Below are 11,103 nucleotides of genomic sequence, written 5' to 3' on the forward strand. Positions count from 1 at the left end.
AAAAAAGCGCGTAACGTATAAAAACTTCGTAATCGAAATCCATTCAGATTTGACGTGTTACGGCAAAATCTATCGCCAAAATAAACAAACGAATGGAATTGATAAAAGCCAGTTCTCCATTTCTTTTTTATTCATTAAAATTGGCACTCGTTACGGGCACAACAATGTAGAATTCTTTTTTTTATCTCAAAAAAGGAAAATATAAAAGGTAGGTATTGAATATTTTGAATAAGCACAATATTTTTTTTATAATACAAGTTATGATTTATTTTTTTAAGTTATTCATTATTTGAGTTACAATGGTTCATAAATATTTACGAAGTACTAAACTAATATTTTAAAGAAAATATTTTTTAGTCTAGAAATAAACGCAAACGAATTGTTCACCCATGGGCATGGTACCCACCATGGTGATGCTATAACTCTGTATACCTCTGCATAGCGAGGCTTATTCATTGGCCCCATACAAAATGGCACGAATAAATGACGTCATCGATCATAGTTATCGTAAGATTTGTATGGACGTAAAACAAAATTACAAATAACTTTGCTATTTGTAATTTTGTTTGAATAATTATGTGCGTTTTATGTGACTTCATGTAATGAAAAATGACAGGTTTAATGTAAGGCAAAAAGCAAAGCAAAAAATATATGAATTTTTATATAATTAAATTAAAAGTTTTTCAATAGATTTTGAAATTTCATTTATTTTACAATCAAAGGCTGTAGTCATCGTCCCCATTATAGCGTATGTGATGGCTGTTATTTTAAATAATATTAATCACGTAAAATCTCTGAAAAATATATTCGTAGACTCAAAATGTTTCTAGGACAACATCTCTGCCGACGGTTTGTTGCAGCTCAGTTAAAACTAAACGAACACTGGTGGTAACATCGCATGTATACCTCTCCCGGATAACAGAGATTAATGTTTATTGAACTGAAACAAAAGGTTGACCGAAAAATCGTACTATAAATTGTTGCAATAAATTTAGTCGCGCGCGGCCACGGGGAAAATTCACTGGCAAAACCTTACGCCTGTTACACATGGCTGCAGAGCAGAGAGAAAACCACAACACGATATCAAGCCGATTCCGGATACGTGCTTTTTTATTTTTAAGTAATAATAATATTTAAAAATTAATGCATGCTTCCACAATACACACATCTCAGAACAAGGTTCTGACGAATTTGTGAAATACAATGCGAAAGGAGTCGCAAGTATTTGCTAAAAACCTCGTATATTATATAATGATTTATTTATTTTGCTATCATCCGCGAAAAGTCGATGAACCTATGCGACGACGTAACCCAGGTCCGACAAAACACTCCCCACGCACGTTTCACCCCGAAACCGGAACATCCTCAGGAGATGTTGATTCCACAACGTGCAATTACAAAGTTTGACTTGTCGGACCTGGGTGACGTCGTCGCCTTTTCGCGGATGATAGCAAAATAAATAAATCATTATATAATCATGATGAACTTCCGCAAAGTAACGCCTGCTTCTATCCAACCTCGTACATGTCGATCTAACTACTTGATTGGAAATTACACAGAGATAAACAAATGGGTACACTTAAACACACATTTGTATAGCCGTGGTTAGTGGATATGACCTCTGCCTTCAATTCGATGCACTTTCAACTTTTCAGTTATGTGCATTTTATGATATTGAATATCACATGCCTCAAATATGAATAAGAAATACCGTGAGGACCTGCATAGCATACTTGACAATTTTCTTAATTCTCTACTTATGTAAAGTCTGCTAACCTGCAGCCAGCTTGGTGGACTTTTAGCCGAACACCTCTCATTCTGAAAATAGATTCGTGCTCAACAGTGGGCCGTATGGGTTGTTAACGATGATATACGTCATAGTCAACACTCAACTTTTTCGTTCAAAAAAAACGCCTTGCAGGGAATATCGTTCCTTATCGTCATTTGTGAGCAATTTGTTGCTGTACTCCAAATTGCTTGCTACTGAGAATTGTCGGGAATTACGAAAAACTCATTCGACGTTTGGCAAATAAAAACAGAAGTGCCGAGTTGGTATTTTTCGTGAGTCCAGAGGTTAAATTATATAAAGGAGTTATTACATTTCATGCTTGCATTTTGCGGCGGTGACATTCTCTGTGGTTTATAGATATTTTTTTTTTTATTCTTTACAAGTTAGCCCTTGACTACAATCTCACCTGATGGTAAGTGATGATGCAATCTGAGATGGAAGCGGGCTAACTTGTTAGGAGCAGAATGAAAATCTACACCCCTTTCGGTTTCTACACGACATCATACCGGAACGCTAAATCGCGGTACGTCTTTGTCGGGTGGTAACTAGCCGCGGCCGAAGCCTCCCACCAGCCAGACTTGGACCAATTAAGAAAAACTCAATCGGCCCAGCCGGGAATCGAACCTAGGACCCCAGGTCTTGTAAATCCACCGCGCATACCGTAGGCCGTAGATTATATAGATAATATATATATATAGATTTTGAGCAATTACTTGTTATAATATTTTTACAATGGATTACTATCAAGTTAATTTTCCGTGAGTAGCTTCACCTTGATGAGACGCTTAAGTTTTATATCTACGAAAATTCTTGATTCTGGTAGCTAACAGGGTTGCTAGGTAATAAAAACTTCTAAGCGTAGGAAGGAGATAACGCACCACGCAATTTGTAGGACAATGTGGCTGTTAATGTAAAATGTTGTAGACATTACAATTTACATTAACAGCCACATTGTCCTATCCATCCATCCATGTAGTATGTCCATTGGTCACATTACAATATCTCAATCCAAATCTACACTCCTTAACTCAGATAAATAATTTTAAAAATATTTGAATTGAACATACGATAGGTTAATATAAATACCTACATTTGTATTACTTAGATCGCTAGCCAGAGTTTCAATATCGTCTCAGCTCCTAGACGTCTATAGCCTCTTTTGATGTCATTCTACCTCGTTGGAGATCCAACAAATCTATCCTTTTTGATACTAAGCCTTCCTCTGCTGTCAAAAATCAAATATTTCTTTAGAGCTATTGGAAACCTTCTTTTCTTGGAAGTTTATTAGTAGTGGTTATATACTTTTCGGTTAATTAACACGAACTTGATTTGAGAAGTCTTTTAATGCTAGCCACTCACCATCCGATAAATGCACAGCCTTACAGCGCTAACAGCACATCGCGACGATCAGTTTTATCGGCTGTCGAGCATTAGAGCTGCAGGCATGTGAGCTTATTTGATCGTCAGTGCCTGATATTAAACGACTGCTTTATTTTTTATCTATTCAAGTAAAAGTTACCTCTCTACTTTGTGTCAACAGATATAATAATACGTAAATGTGAAAAGAAAATGTGACATGAAATATTATTTGACCTATATTTCCATAAGAATATATCCTGACATAACCAATAGCCATTAAATTAAAGAAGAAGAAGAAGAATATATCGTTAATCTGTGATAATAAATAAGTTGATATTATAATATTAATATACAATTATATACTACATATAAATACTTATATAATGTATAAATACACACAGACACTGGAAAACACCCATGCTCAACACACAAATATTTTTCAATTGTGGGAATCGAACCCACGGCCGTGGATGCAAAAAGCAGGGTCACTACCCACTGCGCCACGCGGCCGTCAAATAAATAAAATTACATAGTTAACAAATCCGTAATATACCTTAATTCAACTCCTTTGAAGTTGCCTAAAATTGCTCTAACAATATGGAAACTGCTTCATATTACCTTAAAACTGACATAGGTACTTAATACACTTCATAAAATACGCTCAAATAGTAAATATGCTTTAAAAAGACCATTTGATTTTCCAATATGAACCAGCCAGGAGTAGACCCGGACATATTGCCTGTGAAGCGAGCCAAATGGGGCGTCCTTCCATTTTCTAAAGCGCAAATTTTCTTCAAAGATCATAGACTAAGAGCCTGCGAGAGCCACATATACCGCATCAATTTATTTAGTCTAAATGTTTGTCAGTCCATCAGTTTGTCCATTGACTTTGGACTATGGTGGCTATGGAATGTAGGTAGTGTAAAGAATTCATAATCTCAAATATTCCAATTAAAAAGATTATTTTGAACACTTCAAAAAATAAAAAACATTTAAAACCAATCTTCTCTCCAAGGGTCTTTAGCAAAGGATTATTACAAACCCAAGGGTCTGTCGGCTTGAAACATGACTCCTTATGATATTCCGTAGAAGATATAATAAATTACATTATAGTTTAAAAGATCTAGTCATCCAGGATCAGCCAGGAGTGGACCCGGACATATTGCCTGTGAAACGAGCCAAATGGGGCGTTCTTTCATTTTTTAAAGCGCAAATTTCATCAAAAACTATGAACAAAGAGCCTGCAAGAACCAGATATATTATCATTTATTTATCATCATCATTTATTAATTTATACTGCATTAATTTATTAAGTCTGAAAGTTTGTCAATCCGGCAGTTTGTGCATTGAGTTTGAACTACGGTGGCTTTAGAAGGTAGGTCGTTTAAAGACTCTCAATCGTCCAATTAAAAAAGCGAATTTTGATTTTTTTTATAGTTATCAATAATTTAGTTTTATATTTTCCTTGGCATTATATGAGAAATTATGTCCTCAGTCACCAAAAAATTAGTTTCGCGGAAGAGCTTCTAAAAAAATCGTTTAAGATCAAACTTCTCTCCAAGAATCTCAACATAATAAATAGTATGACGTCTCAAACATGATATTTCATTGAAAATAACATCAAGAAACTACGTTTTATAATATGGGATCTAGACCTTTGAAACCTGCTATATTTCCAAAGCCGTCATCGCGCAAACTCCATAATTGGCCTATGTTAGAAGCATGGGATTTTTTTTGGTAAAATGAGGTATGTCTGGCTATCGCAGACTCTCCTTCTTTTGAAATCTTGGCACAGTGGCCTTGCGTGCTGCGCCGGATAAAATGATAAGAGTAAATATTTTCCGAATTTTGGGCTTAAGCCATAATTATTTAACCAGATGACTAATTATATAAATATTAAAGACAAATTTATTTTTACACACGTTTTTGTTTTGGGATTATAAAAAATTATGAATGAAATCTCTTTGTCCCAAATACTTAAATTCTGGCAGGAGCCGATTTTGAATGCCAGCTGAGAGAAGGAGACTTACATTTTCTGATTATATGTAAAGAGAATCTCTCTAATCCTTCCAAATAACTGGAGGAACTATGTATGAATATCTGATTTTTGGAATTATAATTGACCGAAAACAATTTCACGTAAATTAACGACAATGCACTGTGAAAACGTTACTAGATCTCATGGAGAGTCAACTCTACATACCCTTATCTACTCTAAGTCTATCATAGCGTATATTGTTCTTTGTGAGTCCTAGTCAACAAAAGTCAAGTCTAGTTCTACAAATCCTACACTTCAGTCCATTTTGGCAATTTCTTTGATTTGCAAAGCATTACATCCTGAAGTGGCAATGGGCGGGACACATAGTTCGAAGAGCCGATGGACGTTGGGTTCCCAAGGTGCTGGAATGGCGACCCCACACCACAAAGCGCAGTGTTAGTAGACCCTCCACCAGGTGGACTGACGACGTCAAGCGAGTCGCAGGGATTCGCTGCATGCAGGCGGCTCAGTATCGTGATGTTTGGAAGTCCCTACAAAAGGCCTATGTCCTGCAGTGGACGTCCATCGGCTGATATGATGATGTTGATGATGACATCTCCATCAATGTACAGCAATATACATGGAACAATACCATTAACATCAATTATCTCTTTTAAATTCGTCGTCATCAACCCATATTCGGCTCACTGCTGAGCTCGAGTCTCCTCTCAGAATGAGAGGGGTTAGGCCAGTAGTCCACCACGCTGGCCCAATGCGGATTGGCAGACTTCACACACGCAGAGAGTTAAGATAATTCTCTGGTATGCAGGTTTCCTCACGATGTTTTCCTTCACCGATTGAGACACGTGATATTTAATTTCTTAAAATACACACAACTGAAAAGTTGGAGGTGCATGCCCGGGCCGGATTCGAACCCACACCCTCCGGAATCGGAGGCAGAGGTCATATCCACTGGGCTATCACGGCTCATTATTTTAAATTCGCGTATTACTAATATTTAAGACTGGTTAAGATTTTCCATACAGACAGACACACGAAAGTCGTGAGTATCTGTATATACATATATTTTATGATACCTATAAAATATTATAAATGTTCGAACGTAAACAACGCCGAAGTTATTTTATTTGTTTTGTTCAATTTATATCATACAAACAATAACAGTACGAAGTTAGATTTATTATAAAAATACAAATAGAGTTTCACTTACGCAAAAAGGCTTTCGTTTATCCTCTACTAGCGGACGCCCGCCCTCCGCGTGAAATTCTGTTTATCACAAATCCCACGGGAACCATGATTTTACCGGGATAAAAAGTAGCCTATGAGTTAATCCAGAGTAAAATCTATTTCTATTTAAATCGGTTTTCAAGCCTCAGCGCAAAGGAGGAACAACATACTTACACACACACAAACTTTCGCCTTAATATTATTAGGCGAAATTTGATATGATTTGATAGCCCAGTGGATATGACCCCTGCCTCCGATTCTGGAGGGTGTGAGTTCGAATCTGGTCCGTGGCATGCATCTTCAACTTTTCAGTTGTGTGCATTTTAAGAAATTAAATATCACGTGTCTCAAACTGTGAAGGAAAACATCGTGAGGAAACCTGCATACCAGAGAATTTAATTCTCTGCGTGTGTGAAGTCTGCCAACCCGCATTGGGCCAGCGTGGTGGACTATTGGCCTAACCTCTCTCATTCTGAGAGGAGACTCGAGCTTAGCAGTGAGTCGAATATGGGTTGATAATGACGAATTATGATGATGAATGATGTGATAGTTCGAAAGGACAAGGACAAAAACAACAGGAAGGAAGGATTAAAGGACGCCACGCGGTTTTAGTCGCATAGTTCTCGTTGCCATTGGAATACTAGACAAAAGAATAAGTACAACAGCCTTTAAGATGCCCGCAAATTAATTCAATATGAATACACAACATATTTAAAGCTATCATTTTATGAATGGAGGATTTGTACGACTAGCTTCTTCCTTTATGTATTAATTGCGTTACTGAAGATTAAAGCTAGCCAACTACTGTACAAACTGCCAAACGTCTAAAAAGTAGTTTCTTTATGTTTAACACAGAAAGAACAACAATCAAGAAAAGTATAATATTTCAATTTCTGTACCGCTGACCTCTTTGAGCAACATAGCGCAACAAAAAAAATGCTTATTTTATAGAAATAATAATATAACCTAACAGTCCATCTTATGTAACACTTCGTAAGGCAACCGAGAAAGTATATCATGTCACACTCTGTGCCTAATATGTTTGTAATTTCACCGGCAACCAATCCGATAACAACACAGCAATGCTTCATAGTAATGGAAATAAACATGGCGACACCCACACCGACGCGCTCTGTCACAAAACTAAAATACCCAAAGAACTGTAATACTAAATGATTTCTACAATCATTAAAAGGACTCATCACCTTGGTGGTTAGATCTATCTAACTAACTATCGTCGTACTTATTACTATCACGTTTTTTTTTCGACTTATTGAAGGGAAATGGGAATAAAAGATAAGAAAGGAAAAAGTAAAATCATAGCGAAAAATATAAACTTACAAGTCACAACATCATTCAATCTTAAAGAAACTGAAAAATAAAAGTTCTGCGAAAATAAAACTTAAAAGAGTAGCCGTCCAACGCGATGCAATTTTAAAAGGGTATTTTATCACTCCGACGTAACATCAAGGTTCGCCTCCCAGCGGTTTATGGCTGGAGGGCCTTGACTATGAGTTATAAACTCGGGGGAATTGCTATAGATCTTATAGGGCCCCTGCCAAGGACGTCGGGCATTCTGTGACACTACTTGCCACCTTCAAACGCGTAATTTCCGGGATATCTATTTCAATATCCGGGGCTTGTTCGCTTATCGACTAACTAACGGTGCAATGAAGTTGAAATCAAACTTTGTTCATTATGATCGTATCAATCGATGGACCTCCACTGTTGGCAATGGGCCTTTTGTCGGGACTTCCAAACAACGGTCTTGAGCTTCTTTACAAGTTAGCCCTTCACTACAATCTCACCTGATGGTAAGCGATGATGCACTCTAAGATTGAAGCTAGCAAACTCGTAAGGAGGAGGATGAAAATACACACTCATTTCGGTTTCTACAAGAGTTGGTACCAGAACTTTAAATCGCTTGGCGGTACGTCTTTGTCGGTAAGGTGGTAGCTAACCACGGTGGAAGGCTTCCACCAGCCTGACTGGACCAATTAAGAAACCTACAGCAATCAGCCCAGCCGGGCAGCGAACCCAGGACTTTCGTCTTGTAAATCTACCGCGCATATCACTGTGCCACGTCAATGCTCCTTCTGCTGACTATTCATCTCTCAAGGTCTTAGCCTCCCTGAATGTCTGTCGCCTGCCGTGAAAACGGTCAGGGTCTGCAGGGTCTGTTCGTAAGCCGAAGTATGTGGGCCTAAAAGGCTAATTGGCCGGGGTACTGAATGCAAAGCGCCTAAACCAGGTTAGACACTCATTGCGATACGTTAAATGCCGTCAGTCCAGGTGGATTGACGAGAATGGAGGTCCACCAACACTGGGCTTTCCAGTGCGGGGTCGCGAAAAAAAAAACAAAAAATACAAACTATGTGCTTCAGCTTTGTAACTCATATTTAAAAAAAAACATTATTTTGCCCTTCTTATTCATATCCATAAACGAAGAATTTTGGACTTAAGACCTTGCTCCAAAATAATGTGGGGTTGGGGTTTGTGACGCTATGACAGTAACTATCAAAAGTTAATGATAATGAATTTGACGACGGCTTATTGCTCCGAGCTACTACTAAGAACTCCTAAAAAACTCAATATTTCATAGCCTAGTTTCGAACCTAGGACCCCATGATCCAAATCCGTATAAGCTAAACATTAGACCAACAAGGTACAATAATAGATTCCACAGCTTACCATGTATAAAGAAAAAATAATAAATATTTCAAGTCTACCCAGACAAAGGAAAAACACTGCTTTCAAATGTAGGACACGAAGCATGCAGGTTGTCAAGTATATATTCAACAATCATTATAAAATAAATAAAAAAAGGCTGAGCTACGAGACATATATAAATCGATATTCAACGAACAACAGCAAAACAAAAACATATATGTAGTTTATTATAACATGATTAAATAATATTTAAGATTTAATAAGTTATCGAATCTCTATAAAATATTTTTAAGACTATTGACCAAGTTAATAGTTAGAAAGAGGACTTTCGTGTCTGCAATTTATTTCATTACAATGAAAAATGCCAATGTTAAGCAAAAGCGCTTTTCCCGGAAATTATAGCAAAAATTGCTTTAACATCTTTATAGTAACAAAAAGATGTACCAGAAACCTTTGTGAGGAAATTCTTCAACCTCCAGCTTCGCAAACGAAAGATACGATATTTTCCAATATTTAAAAAATATGGTTTTATGATTTTATAACAGCATTGTTCTTAAAAAATAAATAAATTGACTGTTACTCGTAAAAGTTGTTAATAATGTTTTTTTTATTCTTGTCCTATATTTTATTTTAAAAAAATCTGATAACTAGCGACTGTATTAACGTAGAATTTTTACCTATACCTTCTATTTCCTAAATTATTTCTTTAAAAGCTTCTGTTTGCCTTGCACAAATACATGGAAATCACAAACACACAGATGTAATATCTTTTCGGGCGTTCAATTAGTTTCTCAGATCGTAAAACAAAAAGAATTAGATGAACTGAAACACGTGTAAGAATAAAGTAAGTTTTAAAAAAATACCCTAACAAATAACACTCACCAAAAATATATCCAAAAACACGCTTTTTGAAACCAAAAAACACCACACTTAAGTTTTCCCAACGAGTTTGAACACGATAAATTTCCACACGCTCATTTCACTGACACAATCGCGCGAAAATTCGGAAAATCCAGCACGACCTCCCTCTCCGGCGTTCGGGACGTAACTGAGGTCTGAGCGGAGCAGACTTCAGTCCCAGACGATCCCGTGGAAAACTCGAAGGGTGTAACTTTAAGGCAGTATACTGTATACAAAACTGACGCCATAATCATGAAATGCGTTTCTACTTAATGTTCGGAACGCCGAAAATTTATTTGTATCATAAGAAAATAACTCTGACCACTATGCCGTCACTCCTGAGCGGTACAGGTGAGTATGTGAGTGAATGAAATTTCTCAAGTACAAATGATAAATTACGACTAATTATTAATGTACGACTTTGTTATAATGTTATAGATGATTAAAAATGTCGAAAAACCTAGTGCCGTACTAAAGTAGTGTGCGCGCTGCTTTCGCATTGCAAGAACTAGCTCATGATTAAGGGCCCCGTAAAGATTCTAAATGAGTCGGGCATAATCCGACGATTTGTCACGTGTGTTTTAGCCTTGTTCTATAATAAAGTAATATAAATCATAATCACTTTACTTCCGCAAACCACTCCTCTCATATAAAAATATATACGGTCGAATTGAGAAACGGGTAACCTCCTCCTTTTTTTAAATCGGTTAAAAATTAAAGACTGACTGTAAATATCACATAGCTCGAAACCATACCATCTATTTAGGAGAGATGAAAACACAAAAAGTCTATTCATTTTCCTAAAATGATAACGTTCATACTGGCATTACCCATTACCCAAATTGCAATACGCAGCTAATCCATCATCATGTACTAATACATGTACAATTCTCAGTAAACTCAGTATACAGAAATTCTAAGCTGTATTCGTTAGCTTTTAATTTAATTTAGGAAATTTTAAGAGCCGTGATAGCCCACTGGAACTCTGCCTCCGATTCCGGAGGGTGTGGGTTTGAATCCGGTCCGGGGTATGCACCTCCAACTTTTCAGTGGTGTGCATTTTAAGAAATTAAATATCACGTGTCTCAAACGGTGAAGGAAAACATCGTTAGGAAATCTGCATACCAGAGAATTTTCTTAATTCTCTACATGTGTGAAG

The 11,103-nt window shown here is 36.9% G+C and overlaps 1 protein-coding gene across 1 annotated transcript in view; it reads right to left on the reverse strand.

Moving 5' to 3' along the window:
* The window catches only part of LOC112053587 (acid sphingomyelinase-like phosphodiesterase 3a), a 125,081-nt gene extending 115,007 nt beyond the window's left edge, over nt 1–10,074 (reverse strand). The window contains exon 1 of the mRNA XM_052884573.1: nt 9,927–10,074. The gene's annotated coding sequence lies outside the window, so the exon portion shown is untranslated. The remainder of the gene's footprint in view (nt 1–9,926) is intronic.
* Between the last annotated feature and the right edge of the window lie 1,029 nt (nt 10,075–11,103).

Source organism: Bicyclus anynana, chromosome 12 (assembly GCF_947172395.1).
Source record: "Bicyclus anynana chromosome 12, ilBicAnyn1.1, whole genome shotgun sequence".
Lineage (NCBI taxonomy): Eukaryota > Metazoa > Arthropoda > Insecta > Lepidoptera > Nymphalidae > Bicyclus > Bicyclus anynana.